General features: G+C 32.6%; 1 non-coding gene across 1 annotated transcript; it reads right to left on the bottom strand.

The window, feature by feature from the left end:
* Window positions 1-12413: 12413 nt before the first annotated feature.
* LOC126029259 (U6 spliceosomal RNA) lies at window positions 12414-12516 on the bottom strand. The gene has a single exon (XR_007502891.1). It is a non-coding gene; the product is annotated as a U6 spliceosomal RNA (small nuclear RNA).
* Between the last annotated feature and the right edge of the window lie 311 nt (window positions 12517-12827).

The following is a 12827-nucleotide window of genomic DNA, read 5'->3' as shown; positions in this document are numbered from 1 at the left end:
ACTCCATGTATGTATGCTATTTTTATGGCTGACAGTTCTAGGAACACTTTGGTGCCATGGAGGGCCTTCTTCTCTATCTCATTTCCTTATACTTTTGTGTTTTAGAAGTCCCTGTAGCTATACCCATGATCCACCTCTGGATTCATTCTGAATATGCAATCAAGCAACAAATTCATAGCTTTAATAATGACAACCTAGTAGGAATATACAAATTATCTGTGAAATTATTATAGAAGCCACACAAACTTAACAAACAAAATCAACAACAAAATGATTAGTGAATAATAATAAACAGTTTAGTGAAAATTTAGAAAACAAATAATGGGCATAATAATCCATTGAAAGTGGCCCAAAAACAACAAAAAGATTTTTTTCTGATAGTTTCATTTCAATTATTTGTCATAAACAATAAGTGAATTTACTATGACTTCCAAGGGGTAGGATTTGAAGATATTGAGAAACTGGGGACAATGGTGTAGGGGATGTTACCTTAATGATTGGATTGATAGAACATTGAGTGCCAGAAATAACTAATATGAGCAACTCTGCAAACATGGCATGTAAAATACAGAAATTCATTTAAAAATAATAAAGTGTGACAATGTTTAAAAATAAAGAAAATGTTGGAAGAAACCTTTCTCAATCTAGTTGAAGCCATCTACCACAAGCGAATGGCATATTATCTTCAATGGAGAAAAACTAAAAGCCTTTCCTCTAAATTCTGGTACAAGACAAGGCTGTCCGCTCTCACCACTCCTCTTCAACATAGTACTGGAAGTTCTTGCTATAGCGATCAGGCAAGAAAAAGATATCAAGGAAATCCAGATAGGAAAGGAAGAAGTCAAGCTCTCATTGTTTGCAGATGACATGATACTCTACTTAGTAAACTCTAAAGACACTACCAAAAAGCTTCTAGATACAATAGACTCATATAGCAAGGTGGCAGGATACAAAATTAACACACAGAAATCAATGGCCTTTTTATACACCAATAATGATAGGGAAGAAAAGGAAGTCAAGAAGGCAATCCCATTCACATTATTGCCACACAAACTCAAATATCTTGGAGTCGACTAGACCAAAGACGTGAAGGACCTATTCAAAGAAAACTATAAAGCCCTGCTCCAAGAAATAAGAGAGGACACATGGAAATGGAAACACATAACCTGCTCATGGATTGGCAGGATTATCATCATTAAAATGGCAATATTCCCCAAAGCATTATACAAATTTAATGTAATACCCTTAAAAATACCCATGACATTCTTCAAAGAAGTGGATCAAACACTTATGAAGTTCATCTGGAACATAAAACACCCTTGAATAGCTAAAGCACTCCTAGGGAAAAGGAAAATGGGAGGCATTACTTTCCCCAACTTTAAACTGTACTACAAAGCAATAGTTATCAAAATGACATGGTATTGAAATAAAGACAGACCCACAGATCAGTGGAATAGGCTTGAGTTCTCAGACAATGTTCCCCAGACATACAATCACCTAATTTTTGACAAAGAAGCAAGAAATCCTAAGTGGAGCAGGGAAAACCTCTTCAACAAGTGGTGCTGACAAAACTGGTTAGCCACTTTCAAAAAAAAGCAAACATAGTTCCCCAATTAACATCATGTACAAAGGTAAAATCCAAATGGATTAAAGACCTTAATATCAGACCTGATACCATAAGGTATATAGAACAACACGTCAGTAAAACACTCCATGACATTGAAGCTAAAGGCATCTTCAAGGAGGAAACTGCACTTTCCAAGCAAGTGGAAGCAGAGATCTACAGATGGGAATATATTAAGCTGAGAAGTTTCTGCACCTGAAAAGAAATAATGCCCAGGTTACAAGAGCCACCAACTGATTGGGAGAAACTATTCACCCAACACCCATCAGAGAAGGGGCTCATATCCAAAATATACAGGGCACTGACAGAACTTTACAAGAAAAAAAACATCTAATCCCATCAAAAACTGGGGAGAAGAAATGAACAGACACTTTGATAAAAAAGAAATACAAATGGCCAAAAGGCACATGAAAAAATGCTCCTAGTCACTAATCATCAGGGAGATGCAAATCAAAACAATGATGAGATACCATACCATCTCATACCACAGACATTGGCATACATCACAAAGAATGAGACAATCGATCCCCCAGCGTCCCATATGGTCCCCCCCAAGCCAGGGGCAATTTCTGAGCGCTTAGCCAGGAGTAACCCCTGAGCATCAAACTGGTGTGGCCAAAAAACCAAAATAAATAAATAAATAAATAAATAAATAGATTAAAGTAGTCATATTGTCTAGATAAGTGGAAATTTCTCTTAAGATATAAAAGTTTGGGTCTCAGTATTAGATAAGTTCAAGGCAACCCATAAAAGATAAAATATAATTCAGTTATTTAAGTTACTGGCAAAGCTCCATATGATATAAATATGTCAATAAATGCTTACTAATGGACAAAGATTTTAAAGAATGTGAATTTTCCACAAAGAACAGCTAATAATTATTGCAATAAATAGATCCTAATTTTTGAAAACCTCACTCATGCTATGCTATCTTAAGTCAAGTTCACTTAAGAAAGCAAGGACATATAAGTACACATTAAATCCTAAAACTGCAGAGTATTGCCAACTGTGAAGTTATACACTAAAATTTTCCTATAGTGAGCTTGAAAATATAGTACCAGTATGATATGTAACAAAAAAGTCCACTGAAAATAAGTTAGAGATAAAGACTTAAAAGAAGCATTCAAATGATTGATTTCTGTCAATGACTTGGAAGAACTGAGCAGGGCCTTTTGAGTAACAAAAAAGAAACCCTGGGAGGAGGTTAAAGAGGTCTCAAGACTCCAATGCAATGTAATGTGGATCCTGGTTTAGATCTGGAAAAAGAAACAGTGCACACACTGATTAAATCCAGAGATCTACAGTAAAAAGAGCAGAATTCCACCAATATGCTAAGTTCTTAGTTTCAATAATTATACTAAAGCTAGAAAAATAATTGACTGTATAGGGAAAGCTGGATAAAAATTTAAGTATTTAAGAACTCATAGTAATAGATTAGAAATTCATGTTTACCAAAAATGTAAGAAAAATACTTCCAAAGAAAAAGATAATAAGAAAAGGCTGTTATATATTCAAAAAAAAAAAAGGCAAGGACATAGAGGGCAGCATAAATACACATTGTGAGTTTGTTTTAATAATTAAAGATGTTGAAGCTCAAAAGTATTATCAGACACCTGAAATATGAGCCAAATGATCAAATTAAATTCATGTAGAAATAAAAGTGTCACATATTGTAGAATTTGAAATTGTTTTAAGAATAATTGCATCTCAGGGAAAGGGGATAAAAAGAATAATTGCATTTTAGTGCATCACTTTTCAATAGAATTATCTTAGTAAATCATCTTTAAAATATAATATTATTCTAATTATCGTATCTTATAGGTCTAGAAAAATCAAAACCAGTAATTCATATTATTACGGTTATTCTTAAAACCACATTTTGAAACTATAAGATGGAATCAATGCAATAAACCTAAAGGAATTTGCCCATTTAAAGGATTCTATTACCATGTACATCCATGTATAGGAAAATTTCATGACTTCATCTCTCCTGACCACTGCATAATATGTCATTGTGTACGCTAAGTGAAATAAGTCAGAGGGAGAGAGATAGACACGGAATAGTCTCACTCATCTATGGATTTTAAGAAAAATTAAAGACATTAATGTAATAAGGCCCAGAGACAATAGAGTTAAGGGCTAGAAGGGCTGGAAGGACAGGCTCACAATTTGAAGTTCACCACAAAGAGTGGTGAACTCTGTTAGGGAAATAACTACATTAACAACTAGGATGACACTGTTGAAGAATGAGAGAAGCAGAATGCCTGTTGCGAATACAGTCAGGAGTTGAGGAGGAGGAGGGGTACTGGTGGTGGGAACTTTGCACTGTTGAAGGGGGGTATTCTGTTTATAAGGGAAACCCAACTATAGACATGCTTGTAATCATGGTATTTAATAAAGATTTATATTAAAAATAAAGGATTCTATTAGTAATAAAATTTTTGAGAAAAATGTTACTTAAATAAATTGTATCCAAAACATAATTAATACTCTCTGAATAAAAAAACCCATAAAACATAGACTGAACACAAGTAAAACAAAGTGGAAAATAAATACATGTATTACAAATAATATAAATAATAATCTTTATAAGTAAGGTTAACAATAATCAAAAACAGTAATTTTTTATTAAAGTTATCAAGGAAATATGTATCATTACATGAAAAGATACAGATTTAGCTGCCCACAAATGCAGTTGCCATGTTCAGTCCTGGCCAGTTTATTACACGCACTCTTTTCTCAAATGAGATGTAAACCAAGCTGTGGAATTATCAAGGCTACATTGGCCCACAAGGCAGAAATCTGGCTATCTTAGGAGAAGAGGGTGAATCAAGCTCCACCTACCTGATACCACACTTGCTGCCTCCATCACCCAGAATCATCATTTCCCCAATGACCCTGCCTCATCTGTGACCCTCTACAATTCCCTTCAGGGACACTGATCTCACCACTCTTTTTTGGGGGGCTAATTTCAACAAGATTTTTGGAGTGAATGTGATCTCTCTTCCCCTAAGCCCCCTCCTCCCATATCTTCATTCTTCTAGAATGTCTGCCACATGTCCACAAATGCAGTCACTATTTTCAAACAGGGCCAGTTCCATAATTTCACTCTTCTTTTCAAGCGAGATGTAAGTTGAGCCATAAATGATTATGTACACAGGCCCACACAGCAGAAAGCTTGTTATCTAGGGAGGAGTGGGTGGGGCAAGCCCCCATCCTACTGAAGTCTCATTTGCTTCCACCCAAAATCACCATTTCCCTGATCACCACTTCTCCATTTCTTCATCTGGACCCTCTATGATTCCCTTCAACAAAACTGATCTAACCAAACATCACATATGCTAGTTGAGGGCTAAATATCACAAGGGCTTTATGGAGTGAATGTAGGCACCCACCCCTTATATCTTCCTTCTTGCAGGAGGTCTGGCAGCTGAGTACATGCCCCTAAAATCCATAGTATCAGTTATAGTTCTTTAAATTTCTGTTTTATACTGTCATCTCTAAAGGAAAATACCAATTTAACAAAATAGTGAGCTAACAAGATCTTACTCAAGTTTTTGCCAATGTATTTTTTCATTGAAGATGAAATATATTATTTCATGGAAGATACAAATTTCACAATGTGCATATTAGTGTACTTGTTCTTTTTGTTTGTTATTCTTCTCTTCCATTTTATCATTTTTCTTTCTATTTTTTCAATTATTTTGCTTTCACTTACCTGGAAACATATGTATATGATCAACTGTCTATATATGATGCATTTTCTTTAAAGAAACTAAAAGTTACAAATTTATAAATATAAAATTTAAATACAGATTATATTAAAACTATTAAATTGCATATTGCTTAGACTAAGAAGCGCAACAGCTAAAATTCTTTCATGTTTATATTGAACAAAATGCAAACCACCCAATCTATACCTGGTGATATATAGTACTAATAATAATCAGGAACAAAATATTTAAACAATAATCCCTGCCAAACAACTCATATCTATTTTCTACACATACTCAGAAAATAGTATTACTGACTTAGCTATAAAAATGCCTTCCTACATTAATCATTAATTATAGAGATTTACCAAATATCATTTTAATAAATAAATAATTCAAGCGATCTGATACTAACAATTGATATGCACAAACCTTCAAGGACTTTCACTGTGCTTAGAATAAAGCATAACATATAGAATTAACTGTAAGCCCTGAATATTTTATTAGCTCTTGAATTCCCACCCTCTTCATAAACGAGTCTATAATTTTAAAGCAAAATCAGATTTTATTCAGAGATACTGAGGAAGAAGTAGAAGGGGATAAGAGAGATAAAAAGTGCTGAGGGAAAGCATAGGTTTCTCTAAAGGTAGAGAGAGCCCTGCCACATGATCCACAGTGAAAGTATAAATGTCCACATATCAAGTGGGTAAATGCAGGTGACATATGCTCAGGCACCATGGATCCATGCAACCCCAGAGCAAATCCACTGTTTTCAATTGACTTTTATAGTATTATTCCAAGCTGCCCTACATGGAGATTTCCACGATGGCAAGAATCCTGTTTCTAGCGTGATTGTCAGGGAAGTTTGGGGGTAATCAAACATCTTGTTTGATATTCTTTTTTTGGGCTTTGTTCCTGCTAGAGTTTCTCCCTTTTGGGTGTCTCGTCTTCTCTGGGCCTGCAGGGGTGCCAAGTGAGACTCTTAACAATGAGAAAATTACTCATGCAATCCTGCCTCTTGATTTTATATCTTATATTTTACATCTCAAAATATCTTTACCTTGGAGAGAGTCCTTTCCTTCATGCCAGCCTGCCTCCTTATTTCCTCCTAGAGATTTCACACCTTAAAACACTTTAAGGGAATAAAGGGTGAAGTCTTTATCATTTCTTTATTCTGATCAAAGTACTATAGACTCAACCTACATTCTAGTCTTCTTCACAAACCTCTGCCACTTTGATAACTTTTACATTTTTAAAACATTAATTGTCATAATTTCCTTTCTACTTTAAGATAAAATGGCTATTTTATTAGTTTGCGTTCTTCTTATGATAGTGGCCAAGAAATTGGGTCAGTAGGATTTATTCTATTGATTCCCTTAATACAGTGCCACTACTGATGGATTGAATCTTTAGGTATCAATTCATTTCTTGCCTACTTGTCATCTGCACATAATTATTCTTCTCTGCCAGTTTCCTTATTCAAATTTTAAGAATAGTATAAGGAAACTACTACTAGTTGTCCCAGGATACCATACTTCCTCCTGTTCTTTTTTTATAAGTATGACTGCAATTTTTAATCTGCTCATTAAAGTCTCAACTGTCCAGTTGTGCATAAATTATTAATTAAATGAAAAATGGCCTTTTACATGGTAACATTGTGATTATTTAACATCAGGTTATTAAATGATAACCCCAAAAAATAATGGGTCAATTAAAATTAGTCATGTAGATTAATCATCAATTAATACAATTAATAACAATAACTTTTAAACTTTATGACAGAAATACAGGAGAAACTGCTAGTTAATTAATAATTACAGAATTCTCTTTAATGTGAAAATTATATTTAAATATTATTAGTGATTATCTCATTATTATTGTTAAAACTATACAATAAAATATTCTTATAACTCTAGGAAAATGGTTGAAATGAATGTAATGTTGTTATTTTGAACTAAATTTTGGATATTTAAAAATATCAGAAATTATAAGGATCTTTTTGAAAGTTTAGAGTACAATATTTACTGTTTTCTAATTATATGATGTTTATCTGAAAAACTCAACAAAAGTAGCTGCAAAGCTAAATATTAAGACCCATAACAGGACTGATAACAAAATTAGCATAAAAACAACTACACATTCATATACACTTAAATAACTGATGAGGCATATAATGTAATCCTATTTATATAAGCAATACTAAATTCAATACCATTCAGTGATACAGATCCTCAAGTGGCTTACATAGATATTTGAGTAAAGTGGGAAAAAATTAATAAAATTACTTAATAAGGGGCCAGCGAGGTGGCACTAGAGGTAAGGTGTCTGCCTTGCAAGTGCCAGCCAAGGAAAGACGGTGGTTCGATCCCTCGGTGTCCCATATGTTCCCCCCAAGCCAGGGGCGATTTCTGAGCGCTTTTCCAGGAGTAACCCCTGAGCATCAAAAGGGTGTGGCCCGAAAAAAAAAAAACAAAAAAATTACTTAATAAAAGAATAAAACAGAATTATGATTAAAAATCATACTGAAAACTTCATTTTCACAAAGAAAGACATTTAGAAGGCAGAGAAGAGTTCAAACAACTTAGGCTAACTGTAGCCTTTTATTTTATGAAGATTCATCTGACAATAAATATTCCTTTCTAATTTCTTTAAATTGAAAATGAAGTATCCAATAAATAGCTCTAATTTTACATTTTATATTAAAGCAAAGACTACAAGGAAAAATTATCGTTACTTTATTTCTATTTGTACAGGTAAGTAAAATCATTGAAAGTTAATTTTAACATGGTAAAAGAGAATTCAAAGTAGTAATAGACATTCAGGCATTATAGAGTTGCACTAAGCAGCTGTAATAATTTCAAACTCTTAAACTACCCCCAAATTACCCAATTGGAAATATGTACTGAATATCAGTATTTCTCCTAAGAGGGCTTTATAGACCTGGCTAATGGAACTTACTGAAAAAGTCTGGTTCATGTCATGGGAATCTTGGGAGAAAATAGGATTTTAGGAAACATTATGCATTTTTATAGATGCCAAATTCTACATTCAGATTAACTTTGTAACCACTGTACCCATATTCATTCATTTTTCAAAAGTACTTTATATATATTTAGCATTGATAATGATCTTTCTAGGGAGTTGAAAGCATTAATAGATATAATCTTATTTATTCTTCAAAATTGCTCCTTATGAATAACACTGGTGTATCCAACAAAGTGAAAGAATAGCTATTCTCTGCATTAACAGATTCATAGTAGGTATTTCTATGTAATCTCTGTACTATACCATTGTTAAAATATAAAAAAAACACAATTAAAATGCAAATCCATTTTGGGAATCAATTAAGAGTCTTAATTATACATCCCCTATTTTCTTGTCCAGGTCCAAAAATTTAGACCTAAAGTTTATTATTCTTCTTATTGACTTATATTTGCATCAAATAGCGTGGTGAGAAATATAACTAATATCTTCTGGAGTAGACTCTCAAAAAACAGTTCTGAGGTAAATAAATGCATACTTATTGGAAAATAAATGTTCATTTATAAGCCTGCATGCATATAACTACATAAAATCAATCTCTACTTCTTTTTATATGCATACAATGTTTATACATTTATGTATTGAGTTAATAAGTAAAATTATATAATAATTATAAATGTATAAATACATTTATAATGTATTTATAAATACTATAAATACTATTTTCTCTGTACTATATTTATTAATTAAATTTAACAATAGCTTCTAAGGTTAGATACTGTTACTCTGCTGATTTGTCCTTTATAGTAATCAAAGACAAAGTAAATAAATTGTCCAAGAAGTAGCTACTAAAGAAAGATTCAGGATTCAACAAATGCCATATTAACTCTAGTCTATAAAGCATCAAAAACTGTTTCTCTATAACTATTCAAAAACAAACAAGACTATTGTATACAAAAACCTAGTATTAAATTCATTACTAAATTACTAGATAATTTTCTTATTTATTTTGTTTAGTTTATTTTCAAATATAATAATATGAACAAGAATTTAAAAAATAGAATAAAAGCTAGAATTCTAAGGAAAAGGTAAGAATTATTGATTTCTTAAGAACTTTCCATATTTTCACTGAGATTAACAAGGTTTTTATGTGGTTGGACAATAGTGAAGAATAATCTTTGGAAGTGTGTATGGAGGTAAGTGTTCATTGTGCTCTGGGTTTAGAATATGACATCTCTCTGAATTGATGTATAAGTAAGCATAAAGAAGTAAGCAAAACATAAAGAAGCACATGCAGGAGAAAAGAAGGTTTGAAGGGAAGAAGAGAATGTATCTTCCCAAAGTAGAACTTTCCAAATAAAACATTCCCAAGGTCTTGTTGAGGAGATATTTATCTGGTTTTATTATCTTTTTATATTAGACATACCAAGTTCAGAAATCTATGCAAATATATTTTTTCCAAAAGAGAACATTTACAATTTTTATTCTTATATAATTGTCCAAATAGGAAACCTGTGTTGATGTCATTATATCATTTAGTAATTAGTAATCTTTGGGGGTAAAACTATAGCAAAGAGGTAGGGCATTTGCCTTGCCTGGCATGCTGCTGACCCAGGATGTAATTGGCTTTGATCCCTGGCATCCCATATGGTACCCCGTGCCTACCGGGAGTGATTTCTGAGCACATAGCCAGGAGTAACCCCTGATCATCACTGGGTATGGTCCAACCTCCTCATAGAAATAAATAAATGAATAAATAAATAAATAAGATATATAATAATAATCTTTTGAATAGTTGAATGGATTAGCAGGAAACATACAGGATCTTTTACCTTTTCTTTTTTTTTTCTTGAGAAACCAGTAGGCTTTTGTTGGATTTATTTTCCTACTCACAATTTAATACATTAATAAATAATGGTTTTAAAAAGTCTGACTTTCTGCCAAACTCAGGTCTTATCTTTCTTCAGTTTTATTTTCAATAAAACTTAAAATCTCTAACCTTTTCTACACTTTATTGAACATATCTGAGTTTCACAAACCAATACAGTTAATCTTTCTATGAAAAATCCCTTATGATGTGTTGTCAAAATTTCTTCCCACTTACAGTATCAGTTCAAACAGCTTTTCAGAGATAACTATAATTTGAAGAAAGCCTGAGTCCTTTATGGCTTATCCATCATGTGGCACCACCACTCACTTTATTTTTAGTAGCATTCGGTGGAAATGACTTTCTGATTTTGACATCAACAGTGGCTTCCAGTGCATCTCATCTCCCAAAGGGACCATGATGGAAAATTGGGGAGGCTTAAGTGAATTTTCTTAAAGTCTTACAAAATCATATGCTTCAACATTATACTTTGAGTGACTTTATGATTTCAACCTAGTGATCAACTTTGGCATTTGGAAGAAGTAAAACAATTAAAGTCTCTCTCTCTCTCTCTCTCTCTCTCTCTCTCTCTCTCTCTCTCTCACACACACACACACACACACACACACACATACACACACACTCAGTACCTCACACACACATTTTTGTATTGTATTCACATTTTCAGGGATATGTATTTTTACAGAACATTAAACACTTGCATCAGACACTTATTTTTCAGGTATATAGACATTGATTATTCAGTTATTCAAATGCCTCATTTACTCAACAGAGTAAGTTTACTTTATATCATATATTAGAATTTAAATTCGAGAAATGGATAGTATGAAAATAATTTTTCTTTTTTATACCTGTAACTTTTATTTTAACAAAGAGTATGTTCAGTGTTTCAAACTTTTATAAGATATCTAAGTCAATTTTCATAAATAAAGTGAAATATAGTCCATCTATTAATTTTTCAAAATTGAGTTCCTCAATATTTTCTTTTTACTTGATTTTGATGGTGAAAATCTTGAATATAATAATTCAGGCTACTACAAAGAAAAGTCTTCATACGGACATTAAACATATCATATTTCTAGATACAAAGGATATGTTACAAAGAGAAAGGAGAATCAAAGAAACTATATAGCATTCTGAAAATATAAATACTAGGGCAGTAAACATAGGGCAAAAAGAGATTTCTTGTTTTAGAAAAATGATGTCTATGAATTAGAACAGAAAGAGATTTTGTACTTAAATTTACTATCTTATTAAAGGAAAAAATATTCTACCTTCAACTTCTTGGAAACCAAAATTCTTGGAAACCAAAGAACACAGTGGTAGTTATCTTGCCTCTCATAAGTGAGGTACTAAAATTAAATACTGGCAATTCAGAAATATTTTTAAAAGATATAATTGATGTCAGTAGTAAACTAAATCTAAATAAAACCCCACAAATTCTATTACATGTGAAATCCAGGTCATGCTAAGTAGACTTCTGCTTAATAGTAACCTCAATATAAAGGGTCATAATGGCCTTCACATTGCCTAAATTAAATTCTAAATATTTTTTTTATTTTCTACTTTTACAAATACTATTTGAGAATAATAAAATGTGTGCCAGAGCAAAAATAAAGATTATAACATAATAAATGAACAAATTTGACTCAAAGTTAAGGTAATATATATTAAATACAAATAGACGTACAAATAGCCAGTAAAGGAAATGATAAGGCTAAAATTATAAAATATCAATGGATAGTCAATAAAATAATCCAAAGCAATGGCATACCACTGAACAAGTTAGGAAACTGAATATGGGTATACAATATTATAAATAAAAATAAGATAGGAGAAATAAAGACCTCATTTGAGGATTTTAACATCATTGAACACAAGAGAAAAAAGACACAGAATTAACTTTCTTTTATTTATTTATTTATTTATTTATTTATTTATTTATTTATTTATTTATTTATTGGTATTTTTCGGGCCACACCCATTTGATGCTCAGGGGTTACTCCTGGCTAAGCGCTCAGAAATTGCCCCTGGCTTGGGGGAACCATATGGGACGCCGGGGGATAGAACCGCGGTTGTGATCTTTCCTTGGCTAGCACTTGCAAGGCAGACACCTTACGTCTAGCGCCACCTCGCCGGCCCCCAGAATTAACTTTCTAACACTGAGTTTTCAGCTTAAAACAGCACACATTTATTATATTACAGTTTTTGTGAGTCAGGCATGTGAGTATAGCTTCTCAAACTTGCACAGGGTCCATGCTCATCTTCTCTGTATTGTTTCAATTTTGGTATATGTGCTCCTGAAGCAAGAACAGAGTCCAACTTGGATAAGTCTTTTGCTTAGGTTCTGACAAGGCTGTAATAAAGAGGTGATTCTTTGTTTGGTTGGTTTGTTTGTTGTTTAGTTTGTGGTATATTCAGCTGTGCTCAGGATTCAATCCTGTCTTTATGCAAGGCACATGTCCTATGGGCTGTACTCTTTTTCCACTTCAGGATATTTACTTGACAGAGTAGATCTGCTTCCAGGCTTTTGTTGTTGTTGTTGTTGCTGTTGTTGTTAGTATAATATATTTCACTAAAGCCATATAATTAAGAGCAGAGTATTTCTTCAAAACTAATG

The sequence above is a fragment of the Suncus etruscus genome, chromosome 14 (assembly GCF_024139225.1).
Source record: "Suncus etruscus isolate mSunEtr1 chromosome 14, mSunEtr1.pri.cur, whole genome shotgun sequence".
Classification (NCBI taxonomy): Eukaryota; Metazoa; Chordata; class Mammalia; order Eulipotyphla; family Soricidae; genus Suncus; species Suncus etruscus.
Note: the sequence above shows the minus strand (reverse complement) of the source record. Positions and strands in the feature narration are given on the sequence as shown.